The sequence below is a fragment of the Rattus norvegicus genome, chromosome 16 (genome assembly GCF_021556685.1).
Source record: "Rattus norvegicus strain SHRSP/BbbUtx chromosome 16, alternate assembly SHRSP_T2T, whole genome shotgun sequence".
Taxonomy (NCBI): Eukaryota; Metazoa; Chordata; class Mammalia; order Rodentia; family Muridae; genus Rattus; species Rattus norvegicus.
Window position 1 is genome coordinate 77,829,988 of NC_141549.1, and position 15,383 is coordinate 77,845,370.

Here is a 15,383-nt window from a genome sequence, read left to right on the forward strand (position 1 = left end):
TACCTGAAGGCACTGCTTTTTCTCTGCGCTGCTGGGGCTCAGAATGAGTGACTGCTGCAGTGAGACCCTGCAGCAGGGCTGGGCAGAGGAACCCACAGGGCCTAGTTAGTGTCTTACGGCTTAGCTACCTCTTGACTGAAGCGGGAGCTGAGTTCACTCCAGTTCCTGCCACCAGTCTTCTCTCCCGCTGCCCTTCAGAATAACAGCTTTTCTTTTTCTCCATTCTCTTTTCATATTAATTTCCTCCCAAATCAACGAAATCAGTCAATTCATGGCCAGAAACAAGGGTAGTACCACATCTGCCAGTCTAAAAGTTCCCGTGTCCAGGGTGGAGGCTCTGGGTGTTCCTCCGAGAAGCAAGAGGCATATCTGTGTTCTCCCCAGATGAGCGCAAGGCAAACCTTCCTGTTCAAGTATCCCTAACAACCCCCAGGAAACCCTCTTTGCTCCCCAGCCTCGCCCAACAGAACTTCCCCTAAAACGTTCACTTTTAAAATTCTCCTAGTGAGAATGAGATAACACGGATCCAGCAAGTGGAATGGAAAATCCTTGCTCAGACCCTCACCCCAAGGTCTTTATCTGTTGCTAAGAAACAAGTCAATATGTAAATAGAAATCCATGCTATGGCAACCATAAGCCAAAGATTCTGTCAGTCTTGAGATTGCTGTGGACTGGGAAATAAAACGAGTTTGATTCCATACGGCAGGAAATTAGCAACAGATGCTGTTTTTAAAAGAGTGCAGGCAAAGGGGTTACGGACTTCATGAGATCAAAGAACCCGGGGTGGAATCTCTGAGCAGTAGTTGCAGGGCGTCTGTCTTTATTTTTGAATCTAAGAGAGAGGATGTTTCTGTTTGTGGTGACGTGAATGAGAATGGCTCCCTGTAGACTCATATACTTAAACACTTGGTCACTCTGGTGGAACCGTTTGAGAAGGATTAAGAGGTGTGGCCTTGTTAGGGGAGGTGTGTCACTGAGGATGGGCTTAGAGTCTTCAAAGGACTCACATCTTCTCTGCCTCGTGATTGTGGATGAAGATGTAAGATCTCAGCTGTTCACACCACCACACCATTGCTCTATCATTATGGATTGATTCACGACTTCTGAAACCATAACTGCCATACTGAAAGCTTTCTTTTATGCGTTGCTCTGGTCACGGCAACTGAAGATTCACAGAGACACACTATTTAACGAAAGCTTTGAGGCCAACAAATCCATGAAATAAAAGTTTATTAAGCAGTTACAGATGCTGGCCTACACTAAAAGGACTGATCTGGACACAAAGTCACAGAACCACTAGCAGCAAGGCCACTAAGAAATATCCCCAGCAGATAGAGCTAAAGATTCATGGGGCTGATAGGATGGCACAGCAGATAAAGGTGTTTGTCACGAAGCATCGACTACCTGAGTTCAATCCCAAGGACCCACAAAAGGAGAGAACCAACTCTCACAAGTTGTCCTCTGACCTCCACGTGTACACCATGACACGCGCATGCGCACACACACACACACACACACACACACACACACACACACACAATTTAAAAACGTGAAGCTATCTCATTTTGTTGATATTTTATTCATGGACAGCATCTTTACGTCATTGCCACTCTACCCTCTCCCCTCTTCAACTCCTCTCATGCCGGACCACACCCATGCAGGCATGCACAAGCACACGCTAAGTCCATTTTGTGTTGCTCATATGTATCCGTGTTTAGAGCTGATAATGGGATTGGATAACTTATCAGAGATTTACCCGTAGAGAGATACTGATTCTTCCTCTCTTGGTAGCTATTAATCCCTTCCCTCATCCACATTGTCACGTCCACCATGTTGCCGTGGTGTGTGGGTCTTGTTTAAGAGTGAGGTTAAATATTCAGAGTGCGTCTTGTTTAAGAGTGAGGTTAAATATTCAGAGTGTGTCTCCCTATCACATGTAGAAGACAGTATCTTGTAGCAGATAACTTGGACTTCTGGCTTTTACAATCTTCCAGGTCCCTTCCTTGAAGTTTCCCAAGCCTTGTGCTGTGGGCATTATCAACTGGGGATGAGAACTGAGAATCCCATGGTTGGTCGGTTTTTTTTTTTTACATTTTGACCAGGTATGAGTAGTCTCTGTGTGCTGCAAAGAGAGGTTTCTTTAATAAGGAGCAAGAACTACACTTACCTGTGGATATAAGGATGAGCATTTAAAACACAACTGGGAATTAGAATACTGGTTTAGGAAAGTTTCAGTAATGGGGGTGCCCTCTAAGGTCCATGACTTCACTAGCTACATTTAATAGTACCAGGCATGAACTGCCTTCTGTAAAGCAGGCCTTAATCCAACTCCATGGCTGTTGGGTAAACCCCAAAGTAAAAGTACCACTACTGCACACCTTTGGGAATATCTTGCCTATCTTGCCTTTCCTGTCCCCGTGGTTCACAGGCATTATGGCTGGGTAGGACTACGGATTACTTTTCTCCTTTGGCAGCTTGCATCATACTTCCGGATACTGATGAGAGTCCCGTGCTCAGGGAGGAGGATTCCACATCAGGTTCCAGGTTGGTTCCTCCAAATTTCTACATCTGAAGTGCATGGTGTCTTCAAGTTCTAGAAGGCGATCAAGGGCAGCAGCAACAGCCTATGTTGTTCTAGAAATCTTGAGCTCCACTAACAAGTCAATAGGAGGCTTCCTATGTGTGGCACTGGGGCTTGCTAGGTACTCTATGGCATTTGAGAGGAGCATTATCACCCCCAATAGCACGATTTTGCTTAAATCATTTACACATGTATACACGTTACGTTCTATGTGTTGTTCCATTGATCTTGTTTATCTTCTCAAAGAGCCAGCTCTTAGGAATAATTGATTCTTTATGCTGTTTTCTTTCTTTTTATCTCTGCTTTGACTTGTACTATTTTTACTATTTTGTGTCACTTACTAGATTGGGGTTGGTTTTTGTTTCTCCAAATTCTTCTTTTTAAGAAGGAAAACAATTTAATAATTCCCAGCGATTTCATAAGTAAAGAAACTCCTAACTATTGAACACTTTATATTTAACATTACATCGATGTTGAAAATCAACAATGGGATAATGTGAAGTCCAAGGAAATTAGCTTGTTTCTCAATACATTCCTCAAAAACAAAGGCAATATAAATATCAAATCAAAACCCAAAGAGCCAACATAAAAAAGTTCTTTAAAAAAATAACCTTTTGTTTTGTTTTATTTTATTTTATTTTATTTTTGCCTTTCTAGGACAATGCTTCCAATGTGAGAGTCCTGAGACTTTCCATACCAGATTTATTAAAGGGTGTGGTGGTGAATCGCTGCCATTTTGGTTGTTTCTTGACATCTCAACAGAGATGGGGGAAAGTTCACGGCCCCACCCCCACCCCAGATGAAGAGCTAAATGCAATTAACACTGTCAAGAGAAGGAGAATTAGGCTTCTCCAAGGATAAAGCCCTCAATTGTTTATCCACAGCCAAAATCGGTTGCTCATAAAAACATATTTGCAGTCAACAGCAGGATGGACTCAGCAGGACAGATATCTTTTTACACTCTTTTATATGTATGTGTAACGATGACAATTTAAAAAGAGGAGGCTGTGGATTGGAGAAGGACAGACCTGGGAGGGGTTTGAGGAAGGAGATGAAGAGAAATGATGTAACTCTGTCTTATTAAACTTACAAAATATAACTAATGTCAAAGACTTACGTTTAATCTTTTTTTTTTTTCTGTAACACGGACTTTAGTTTCCGAAGGCACTTGAATACATTCTGGGACAGCGAACATGTAACTATCAGTTTATTGCTGAGATCTGGCGAGCACATCTTCATCGAAGTTGTATAACAGTATTTTAGGCATTCTCGTCTTCTAGAACTATCCCTATAGTATACAGCTCCTTTTTAAGACAAGGCATTAAGGAATACACACAATAGTTCAAAATAGTTCAAAATTGGTGCCTAGCTCACATGACAGTTATTTCCTTTTAATATATATTTTTTAATTTTCACTTTATCTTATGCATGTGGATGCTTTGCCTGTATGTGTACCCATGCACTCCCTGTGTACCTGGTGTCAGTGGAGGCCAGAAGAGGGTGCTGGGTTCCTACTGTCGGAGTTACAGCCATTTGTGAGCTGCCATAAAGGTGCTGGGAATCAGACCCAGGTCCTCTGGAAGAGCAGCTTCACCCATGCTCTTACGATGCCTTGAGCCACCTCTCCAGCCCACACAGTCTTTTTCATGGTGTGTTACTTTATAGGCAAATTCTTAGCTCTAACTCAGCGGTTCTCAGTCTGTGGGTTGCGACCTCTTTGGGAGGTTGAACGACCTTTCACAGAAGTGGCCTATCAGATATCCTGCATATCCGATACGTAATTATGATTCATAACAGTAGCAAAATTACAGCTACGAACCGATTTAACAGTTGTGGGGTCATCATAGCGCGAGGAACTGTACTAAGGGGTCACATCGTGAGGAAGATGAAGAACTATTGCTCTAACTGCTCAGTATGCGTTCTAGGGCAACAAAATTAGCCCCAGGTGAATGTGTTTCTGGCTACGCAGATTCCCTTGCTCCAAGGAAGGCCTGGTTTGTAACAGCCTGTGGGTAGTTCAGACACATAAATCAAAGAGTCATGTACATTTAAAGTGTCAACATCATAAAGGAGAAAGTTCTGGGTTGGAATGAAGGTCAGTTGGTAGAATTCGTAGGCAGTGTGCAGTGAGCCCTGGGCTCCATCCCCAGCACTGCGTAAAAAGGCAAGACAGCTGCACTCTCAGTACTTGGAGGTGAAGGCAAGAGGGTCAGAAGTTCAAGGCTACCTCTGACTACAAGCTGAGTTCAAGATCGGTCTGGAATGCACAAGAGCCTGTGTCCCAAAAAATAAATATGGAGAGAAAGCACACGTAATTCTAATGCCCCTGGCAGGCTAGAGAAGACAGGATTTGTAATACTAGGAGATACTGAAACAAATCAGTTCAGCCAACTACACGGGGGAAAGATACGACGGGGAAACTCATACAATTGAATAAGGTGTTAACATTGACGAATCTGCTGTGGCCGAGCAGTTGGTTAGTGCTGGCAGGAGCCGGGGAAGGGTGTACATGGACGTTCTGCTGCTTTTTACAAATTTGCTAGACTATAATGATATTCAACGTTAAAACTTTAATTTTAAGGCCTTGATAATTTTAAGATCCACTACTTTTAAACCTTTAGGGCCCCGTTTTCCTCACTAAAGAATGAATTTGGATAGATGGCTCTTCGACTCCACTTGAGGACAGAATGCATAGTTTCCCTACTCGGAGTTTGTCATGCTTTTTTTTTTTTTCCAACAAACGAAACAAACATAGATGAGCAGTTGCTGAAAGGAGGAACTCTTGGCGAAAAAAAAAATCATGAAATTATATTTGAGGCCATTCATCTCCACTGCTTTCGTTTCCAAATGGCAGTGGCCTGAAGAACGGTTCCCAACGGGTGAGGAGCCAGGGGCCTCTTCAAAAGCTTTCAGGCTAAAAGGAAACTTACCCCGGCGCAAGTATTTCCAGAAGACAGGTTTTTGCTTTTGAGAAACAGAAAATAAAAATTGTTAGAGAATATAAAAACACAATACTACGCGTTAAGGAGGAGTGGGATTTCTTAGATGGGGATCAACCGAGCGGACAAATTAAGGCATCTCCAGGGTAAGATTGGTCCTTAATCGGCACAGCCGACCTAATCTCTCCTGGAAGTGAGACTGAGCACGTGATGTGGTCTCCTAGGGTTTTAGAGGATGGGAAAGGAAGAAAAATGGGGATGGAAGGATCCTTCTGCAGGTCAGCCCTCCGCAGTCTGGAAGTGTAGACATCAGCGGGATTGGTACTAGGATCTCCTCATCAGAGGCATCCAGAGTTGTCATCAAGTCATCCTTCCTATCCGGAGGTGGGGGTGGGGGTGGGGGTGGGGGTGGGGGTGGGGGTGGGGGTGGGGGTGGGGGTGGGAGTGGGGCTCCGAGCCCACCTGAGGCTTTTAGGTCAATAACCCTTCAGAATTAATAAGAGTTATTTTGTTCCATTTCCCCCTAGGGTTATCGGAGTATCTTTAGAGTTACACAAATAAATTTGTTATTTGCTATTTAAACTTAAACTCTGTGATTTAAACTTAATATGTAATTAAAAAAAAAAAAAAAAAAAAAACATCTGCTTGTACTTGTAGTGTTGTTGAAAGGTCCTGCCTCTCTAGTCCCAGCAAGCAGGGAGACTAGCCCAGGAATGCTTTTGGCAGTCGCAGAACCAAATCTGCTTGGCAGTGATCACTTCCCTAGTCGTCCTCCCACACCTAATACTCATCTCTCCTGACTGCGTCTCACATTCCAGGCTTTCTTCCTCCAACAGTTTTTGTCTCCCTCTGTTGATTTCTCCTTATCCCTGAACTGAAGGACACCACCTCACAGGAGGACTCCTTCCTTTTCTCGACTTCCAAGATTCTCTTTGGAAGGTCACCCTGTTTCCCTCTAATTTTGGCATATGACTCCTGAAGAGTCTCCCTCAACTCAGGAACTGAGTGAATTCAGTGGGCAGCATTTGTAAGAATGTTTTCGTTTGGCTTGGCTTGTTTGGTGTGTTTTCAAGGCTTACCGGGGAGTTCCTACAATTAGATCTCTGTAGAGTAGAAATCATCTGGAAAGCTCTCTGGGGTGACATTTAGAATGGTGGGCTTCCAGAGGAACTAGCAAGACCATTTTAATGGCTTAAATCTGGAGTGTGTTCAGAGCCAGAGGCCTTGGAGAATGTGCTTTCCGACTTCCTCAGTACCATTTCTACAGGAAGAAGACGATATACCGGCAGTGACTGTGCTCGATCAGTCAGTACTTGTTGGGATTACATGACCCCTTTTAGCCGCTCAAAGTTGCATTTAGTTGTTTAATAGTAACTGCTTACTCTTAGGTGAGTGTATTAACCACAATCCTACATACTATACCATAGAATGGCTTCAATCCCTAACTGGATTAATTTAAATATCTAAAGTTTTATCCCTTTGAGGACCAACACAAAAAAACATTATTTAAATTGTTCTCTCTCTCTCTCTCTCTCTCTCTCTCTCTCTCTCTCTCTCTCTCTGGTTCTTTTTAATTTTCTCTGTAGTTTCCAATCTATGGCAGTATCTGTAGTAGAGAATAACAAATAGCATAAAATATTATGCATGGGGTTGGTGATTTAGCTCAGTGGTAGAGCGCTTGCCTAGCAAGCACAAGGCCCTGGGTTCGGTCCCCAGCTCCGAAAAAAGAAAAGAAAAAAAAATATTATGCATATATACTCATCTATTTTAATGACATTATTTAATAACATTACTTCATTATTTTTGCTTATATTCACTTCTTTACTGAATTGTCATCTACACCTCCCTCCTTGCATTTAAAACAGGCTAAGATTTCTGGATGAAGCCTCTTAGGAAACACGACACCCCTCAGGGAGGGGGATGTCCAGCGGCCTGACTTCATCTCTTATCCCAAGCCCACGCTCTTTAGAATTCCTAGGTCATGCTTCAGCGTCCTAATGTCTTCCTAATGTCATGATACGCCCTTGCACCATCGCTCACATGCCTGTCTGTGTGTGTTTTACTATCTCCCAATCTGATGTAGCTTTGGAACGATACAGGGAGCCATCAACCACATATACAAATAGAAGCCTTTAGACCTAGAACGCAGTGTGTGTGATAACTGCTCACACACATAGGTAAGCATTGCATATGAGCCAAAAGAAACAAAGGAAGTGAGAAAGAAAATGTGACTCACCAGACGCGACTCTTTTGAGAGTCTCTTTTGAGTAACCAGGTTGCAAAAAATGCATTATGCTACTTTTGAGGTGTACTTCATATATATAATATATATATATTATATATATCAATCATCACATATAACACATAGGCCTCCAATACTGTTTGATAGGTTTTGAAAGTGTGTTTGTCAACTCACTCCTCAAAGCGAGATTCACGACATTTCCCTTACCCGTGGATGTTCTCTTAAGCCTTTCAAATCCATGCCCACCAGCCCCCAACACGGCGGGAAGCAGTACTCCTGGCTTCTCTCTCCATGCCTGTTTGCTCACCCTTGGACTGTTCATTGATGGAGGCCTGTGGTATATGACTATAACCCAATGTGTTGATCCCTTCCCTGCTGGCACTTGGGCTGTTTTCGGTTTGGGAACTGTCACCATCAGTTCCTTTCCTCGTGTTGTAGCCTAGTTCCTGTGAAAAGCAAGTTAAGGAAGGAAATATTTGTTGTTCATTGTTTGAGACTATAGACCATCAAGGTGAGGAAGACTGGGAACATTCTAGACACATCCAGGAACCAAAGGAGATCAATGCTGGCGTTTAGATGGATTTCTCCCTTTTATTCAGTCTGAGACCCCAGCTTATGGGGAAAGGTCTGCCCATATTCAGGCTGGGTCTTTGCTGCTCAAGGAAACCTGGAAACACCTTTCTAGACACAGATGGAGGTTGTTTATAATCAGCATAAATTATAGATACAGTGTGGTTGACCATGAGGATCAATCACCACAGGATACGACTAATAAAAGCATTCAGGGATATTAGAGAGCAAATCGTTTTGTGGACCTATGCTTGGTTTCTCTTGCTAAATATGTAAGTGTGGAATTTTTTCAATAGATCAAATCCTATCACCGGTTTGCTGTCACACAAAACCATTTCTTCAATTTCATTTATTGACTGTTAATTTTTAGAATTTGCCTATAACCAAAGCAAGTGGAAAGTAACTGGCGGGTTTTTTTTTTGTTTGTTTGTTTGTTTTTATGTACACTGTTGCTTTCCTCAGTCAAGCACACCAGAAGAAGGCATAGGATCCCATTAACGATGGTTGTGAGCCACCACGTGGTTGCTGGGGGTTGAACTCAGGACCTCTGGAAGAGCAGTCTGTGCTCTTAACCACTGAGCCATCTCTCCAGCCCGTAACTGATGTTTTACAAAAGATCAAAACGTGGAGCAAAGAGCATGCTGGGTAGAAGGAAAAAGGAAAAAAATGCGATGCATTAAGGACCCAATGAAGGCGGCGTGATCGAGTGTGTTATCTGGCAAGCCTGGCAGGGGATGGGCGTTTGGAGTCTGACTGGGAAGGTCCTGTTAGGACACACTCAGCACGCGGGCTTCATCTTAACTGCATCCAGTGAGCGGTCTTCGGAAATAGGGTGAAGTGGCTTAGAGGAGGACAGACCTGCAAAGGGGAAGCAGATAAACGCCTGCAGCAGAGCTCTGGGAGAACAAGCATGCTAGCTGAGGTGCAGAGATGAGGGCAGATACAAAATATCTTGGAATATGAGTTCCTGTCATCAACTCTAGGAAATTAACTTCGGCGTAAAGAACAATTTAAGCGCGGTTGAGCAATTTAGCAAGAACCATTTTTGAAATCTCAATTTCTTTTTTGGCGGGGAAGAGTCTTTTAGCCAGTGTTCCATTACTGCCGCGACTGAGGTGGTTCTCGCAAAAGAAAGCATTTAATCCCTGCTTGCTTAGTTTCAGAGCTTTCGTCCATTCTCACCATGGCGGAGAGCATGGCGGCACACAGGCGGACAGGGTGCTGGAGGGGAAGCTGAGAGCTTTATGTACAGATCCATAGGCAGCAGGAAGAGAGAGCTACTGACCCGGTTGAGCTTTTGAAAACCTCAAAACCCAACCCCACCCCCACCACCCTCCCTCTGAGGCCAGACCTCCCAATCATTTCAAATGCTGCCACACCCTAGCGGCCAAGCATTCACATCTGTGAGTCTCTGGGGCCGTTCTCATTCAGACCACGCAAAGGGGATAGGCTTGATATTTTCTATGGGACGCTGAAATGTACTCCCCAGAAATCTAGAAGAAATGAGGTGAAGATCATAAAGTAACCTTGAAAAGTAAAGAGTGAGAAATGAGATTGATTTCAAGTACTCATTTATGAGTAGCGTCTGACTGCAGCCATTTCGCCAAGCTTCTTGACCAAAGAATGGGCCCAGAAACCAGCTTCTTTGGTTGGCTTCGAATGTGCCTCTGATGAAATAGAGAAATACATAAAAATCAGCAGTAGCTTTCCTGTACCCCAGGATTCTTTCTGAATCTCATGTGAATTCAGGGTCGTTTCTCTGACTTCTTTCTCAGGGTGTTCATTGTCCTAGGAAGAGAACTGATTTTTATAGGTCAATTTTGTGCCTGGTTACTTTGCTGAATGTTGTTTATTGGCTATAGGAGTTTTCTGCTGGATTCTTTAATGCGGGGATTCTCTGCAAACACCACAGCCATCAGAGTGTATCTCCTTGTCTTTTTGCTCTAGCTAAGATTTCCAGACCAATATTGAATAGGAGTGGACCAGTGGGCAGCTCTGACTTTCCTCCCCCTCCTCTTCCCCCTCCTCTTCCCCCTCCTCCTTCTCCTCTTCCTCCTCCCCATCCTCCTTTCCCTCCTCTTCTCCTCCTTCTTCTGATTTTAGGGTGAATGCTTTGAGTTTCTCTCTATTTAGTTAGATATTGACTGTGGGGTTATTGTACACCGTCTGCCTTATATGCAGATAAGTCCCCTGTATCCCTAGGTTTTCCACGACTTTTAACATGAAGTGGTGTTGAATTTTGTCAAGGGGCTCTTCTGCATCTAATGAGGCGATCCTGGGATCTCAGCCTGTGAGTCCTTTATGTGGTAGATTACACTTATCCATTTCTGTGAGTTGAGTCATCTCCGCATCTCTGGAATGCAGATGACTTGAATATTCGAGGTGATCTTTTTGATGTGTTTATGGTATAGTCATGTAATTTCTTTCTTCCCTATTCCCTCCATCCCCTCCCATGTACCCCCCCCCTTTTGGGTTCTTACCATTCATGCTCTCTTTTCTCATTAAGCATCTGAGCGGGAATGCTTGCATATTTGTTCACCGGAGAGATTGACCTATAATTTTCTTTTTGTTGAGTCTTCATATAGTTTTGTCATAAGTATAATATTGGCTTCATAAAAAGAATTTGGAACTGTTCCTTGCTTGGTTTATAAAACACCTTGGGATAGTACTGGATCTTCTAAGAAGGTTTAGTAGACTTCTGAGCTGAATCCATATAGACCTAGAAGGCCTTTTTAGGTCAGTAAAATTTTAATTACAGCTTCCATCTCATTATATATTTACTTATACATACTTAAACATATATTACATATATGTTTAAATTATTTACTTCATCTTGATTTAACTTTAGTGTGCCGGATATTTCTAGAGTTCATCCATTTTTTTAATATCTTCCATTTGGTGGAGTATAGATTTTTAAAGTATGTTCTTATGATACGCTGAATTTCCTCAGTGTTCTCTAGAGTCACAGAACGTGTGATAGTCTCTGTATAGTGAGGGATTTTGTTGTGATGACTTACAGTCTGTTGTCCAACAATGGTCAGCTGTGGATAGGACGTCCAAGGATCTTGCTCAGTCCCACAAGGCTAGTAGACTCCAACAGATGTGCTAGCGAGTAAATGCAAGCAGGCGAAGAAGAGCAAATGTTCCCCTTCCAATGTCCTCATGCAGGTCTCCAGCAGAAGGTGTATCCCAGATTAAAGGTACCACACCTGGATCTGTGACTTGTTTTGTCCCAGGCTGACCTTGAATTCAGAGATCTCCTTGCTTTCATCTCCTGGGATTCATTGCCACTCTGCCTCAAGATCTCCATGCCAAGATCCAGGTCAGAAACTTGCATCTTCCAGCCTCAAGGAGCTCATCCCAGACAAAGACAAGTAGACAACCAGGAATAGCCGAGACACTCAGTGTCTGCTGTGATATCTCCTGCTGGCTTAGATTTTTTTCAAAACCTACTTTAGTACAGGTTATTCTTCAACCTCCCTTCTAGCCCACCACCCACCAGAGGTAGTGGAAAGAGAGGTTAATAGGAAAGGGAGGTTGTGGAGCTGTTTAGAAATAGTTTTTTTTAGGCTATTCCAGTCTTCACTGTCAGCAATCCAGACCTCTAACGAAACACCAACAGCTCAGCACTGGCAGTTCGATCCTGCAGAAACCAAGAGGCTCTACCAACTGTCAAATAGTCTCCCAGTTGTGTCTGCTTCGGTGTTAGATCCTCTCACCCATCTTCCCCAGCATAACATCGCATGACATAACTAACTTCCCAAAGAAGCCAGAATTTTCCACTCTATCTCCCTTCTCACGTCTCAGTTTATTAGTTTGGATCCTTTTTGTTAATTTTGATTAATTTGGTTAATGGTTTCTCAATCATGTTATATAAATACAGGTAGCATTGTATGGACCAAACAAGTTTTATTTAGGAATATATATATATTTTATTTAGGAATATATATATATATATATATATATATATATTCACACAATACAATTAGTGAAAAAAGAGGCCACGAATTTGAAGGAGAGTGGGGGGGTATATGAGAGGGTGTGAAGGGAGGAGAAGACAGAAATGTTGTGATTATATTCTAATCACACACACACACACACACACACACACACACGCACACACAAACACACCTTAGCAAAAAATAGTAATAAGCAAGAACAATTCCGAAATAAATGAATAGAGTCTTTAGAGTCTAATGGAGAGCAGTCCAGGAGGACATCCAATATCAACCTCTAGTTTCCTCATGCACACACATGCCGATGTACCTGCACATAGAAACACACACATTTTTCAAATGTCCTCTTCCTGTAAGCCATTTAATAATGAATGGCTCAAAATAGACACAATGTGGTCTATATGAGACATTCTTCTGATTTGATTGAACTAAAAGTTTTACTTGGAAACTGAAACCAAGTCAGCAGGTAGAGTGGAAACATGGCGGCTTCCCGGAGAGCTGTGGCTCTCATGGTGAGAACTGGATTTTCCATGGTCATGTCCTTGTTTGTTGTCCTTGCACAAAGCCCATCTCCACCTAATCGGCTTTGGAAATACTTTATGCTTCCAGACTTTTCTCTCTAAAATTGTACATGTGTGCCATGGGACGGGATGGTAACAATGTATCAATTGTCAAAAATACCAATAAAGATTAAACCACTGACTTTTTTAACCAGAACTACTTTCTTACATCTTGGATGCAGGCTAATGCCTAACTTACCATTTCCTCACTGAACTAAAGGAAAATAGCTACAAGATGATTTATGTATAATATGTGACTTTTGGAGCTAAAATGACCTGGCTCAAATCCTGGCTTTCCCCTGACTACCTGTGGCGTTAGACAAACAAGTAATTTAGCTTTACTTCTTCATCTACAAAGTGAGCATTATGTCTCATAGAGTTGATCTGAGAAGTCAGTTAATTTGATACATATAAGGGCTTGGGATAATGTCAACACATAGTAGCCAGTCAATAAGTGCTAATTATTTTAATTTAGTACAATCTTACGGCAGATCAGGATTGCTTAAGATCATGAAATTGTTATCCCTCTTTTCGGAGCCAAGTACGTTAGGCAGTCATGCATTGCATCATGAACCGATGTCAGAGAGAGGGGAGAAGCATGATCTCACTCCTGCATAGTGATTGTTAGGTGCTCTTGAGAATTCCTTACTCTGAATTTCCCACAGTCGTGCAAATGCCATAGGTCACATATACCTATGTGTCATGAGACTGGACTGGAAAATCCACATTATAAATGCTTCCTAGCTGTTGGAGGGAAATATGCAGCTATACTTCTGGAAAACACTCACCTCTCACAGACTGTAGCAATGAACAAAATCCTTGTGGTGAGGGATAGTGAAGCAGATCAGTGGGCAGAGGGCTAGACGGGTTCACAAAGCCCTGGAGTCAATGGCCAGCACCACATACACACGGTGTGGTGGCCCGTGCCTGAAATTGCAGCACTCAGGACAGAGGCAGAAGAGTCAGAAAGTCAAGGTCATTCTTGGTTCTCTGTCTTAACACAGGGACACACACATGAGGGAGGGAGGGAGGATGAGAAGGAGAGAGGGAGAGGGAGGCAGAGAGAGAGACAGATAGAGACAGACACGGGCACATAAGGACACACACGTATAGACACCATTCTTTTTTTTTTTTTTTTATTAACTTGAGTATTTATTTACATTTTGAGTGTTATTCCCTTTCCCGGTTTCCAGGCAAACATCCCCCTCCCCCCTCCCCTTCCTTATGGGTGTTCCCCTCCCAACCCCCCCCATTGCCGCCCTTCCCCCAACAGTCTAGTTCACTGGGGGTTCAGTCTTAGCAGGACCCAGGGCTTCCCCTTCCACTAGTGCTCTTACTTATCTTAGGATATTCATTGCTATCTATGAGGTCAGAGTCCAGGGTCAGTCCATGTATAGTCTTTAGGTAGTGGCTTAGTCCCTGGAAGCTCTGGTTGCTTGGCATTGTTGTACATATGGGGTCTCGAGCCCCTTCAAGCTCTTCCAGTTATAGACACCATTCTTAACTTATGATGAATTAAATATCCCGGGCAGGAGAAAGAGCTCAGTTAACAAAATACTTACTGCACCATCATGAGGATCTGAGTTAATTCCCAAGAACCTACCTAAAAAACAGATTTATAAGAATTTATAATCCCAGTGCTAGAGTGGCAGAAACACAGGGCTCCTGGGACTTGCTGGTCAGCCAATCTAGCCTACTTAGCAATCCCAGACAAGTGAGAAACCTCAAAAATAAGGTGGAAAAAACACACACACACAAACATACACACACACACACACACACACACACACAAACATGTACAGCTACACACACACAAGTATACACAGCCACACACACATATATACACACAAACATACACAGTCACACACATACACTTACAACACATATACACATGCATGCACATACATGCACAGACACTTATAAACATACACAGTTACACACACACATACATACATAGCCACATATGGACACAAACATACACAACTACATAGACACAATCATACACACACACATACACACAGACACACAATACTTACAAACACACACACACACACACATAAACATGCACACACACACACTTACAAACATACACAGTCACACACACATATACACACACAAACATACACAGTCATAGCCACACACACACACATACATAGCACACATGTACACAAACATACACAACTACATAGACACAATCATACACACAGACACAATCATACACACAGACACAGACACACAATACTTACAAACATACACACACACACTCACACACACACAAACATGTACAGCTACACACACACACGTATACACAGCCACACACACATATACACACACAAACATACACAGTCACAGACACACACACACACGCCACACATGCACACTTACAAAGATACACACGTACACATGCATGCTCATATATGCATGGGCACTTACAAACACACACACACACATACACACACACACACACATAGCCACACATGTACACAAACATACACAACTACATAGACACAGTCATACACACACACACATACACAT

The 15,383-nt window shown here is 42.8% G+C and overlaps 2 protein-coding genes across 2 annotated transcripts in view; one reads left to right on the forward strand and one right to left on the reverse strand.

The window, feature by feature from the left end:
* Positions 1-598, reverse strand: part of Tpte2 (transmembrane phosphoinositide 3-phosphatase and tensin homolog 2) — a 100,213-nt gene extending 99,615 nt beyond the window's left edge. The window contains 1 exon segment of one of the 2 annotated variants that reach the window (NM_001419184.2): positions 129-598. The gene's annotated coding sequence lies outside the window, so the exon portion shown is untranslated. 2 annotated transcript variants of the gene reach the window in all.
* Erich1 (glutamate-rich 1) overlaps positions 1-15,383 on the forward strand; it is a gene marked incomplete at its 5' end in the record, with an annotated part of 52,793,804 nt that overhangs the window by 46,959,428 nt on the left and 5,818,993 nt on the right.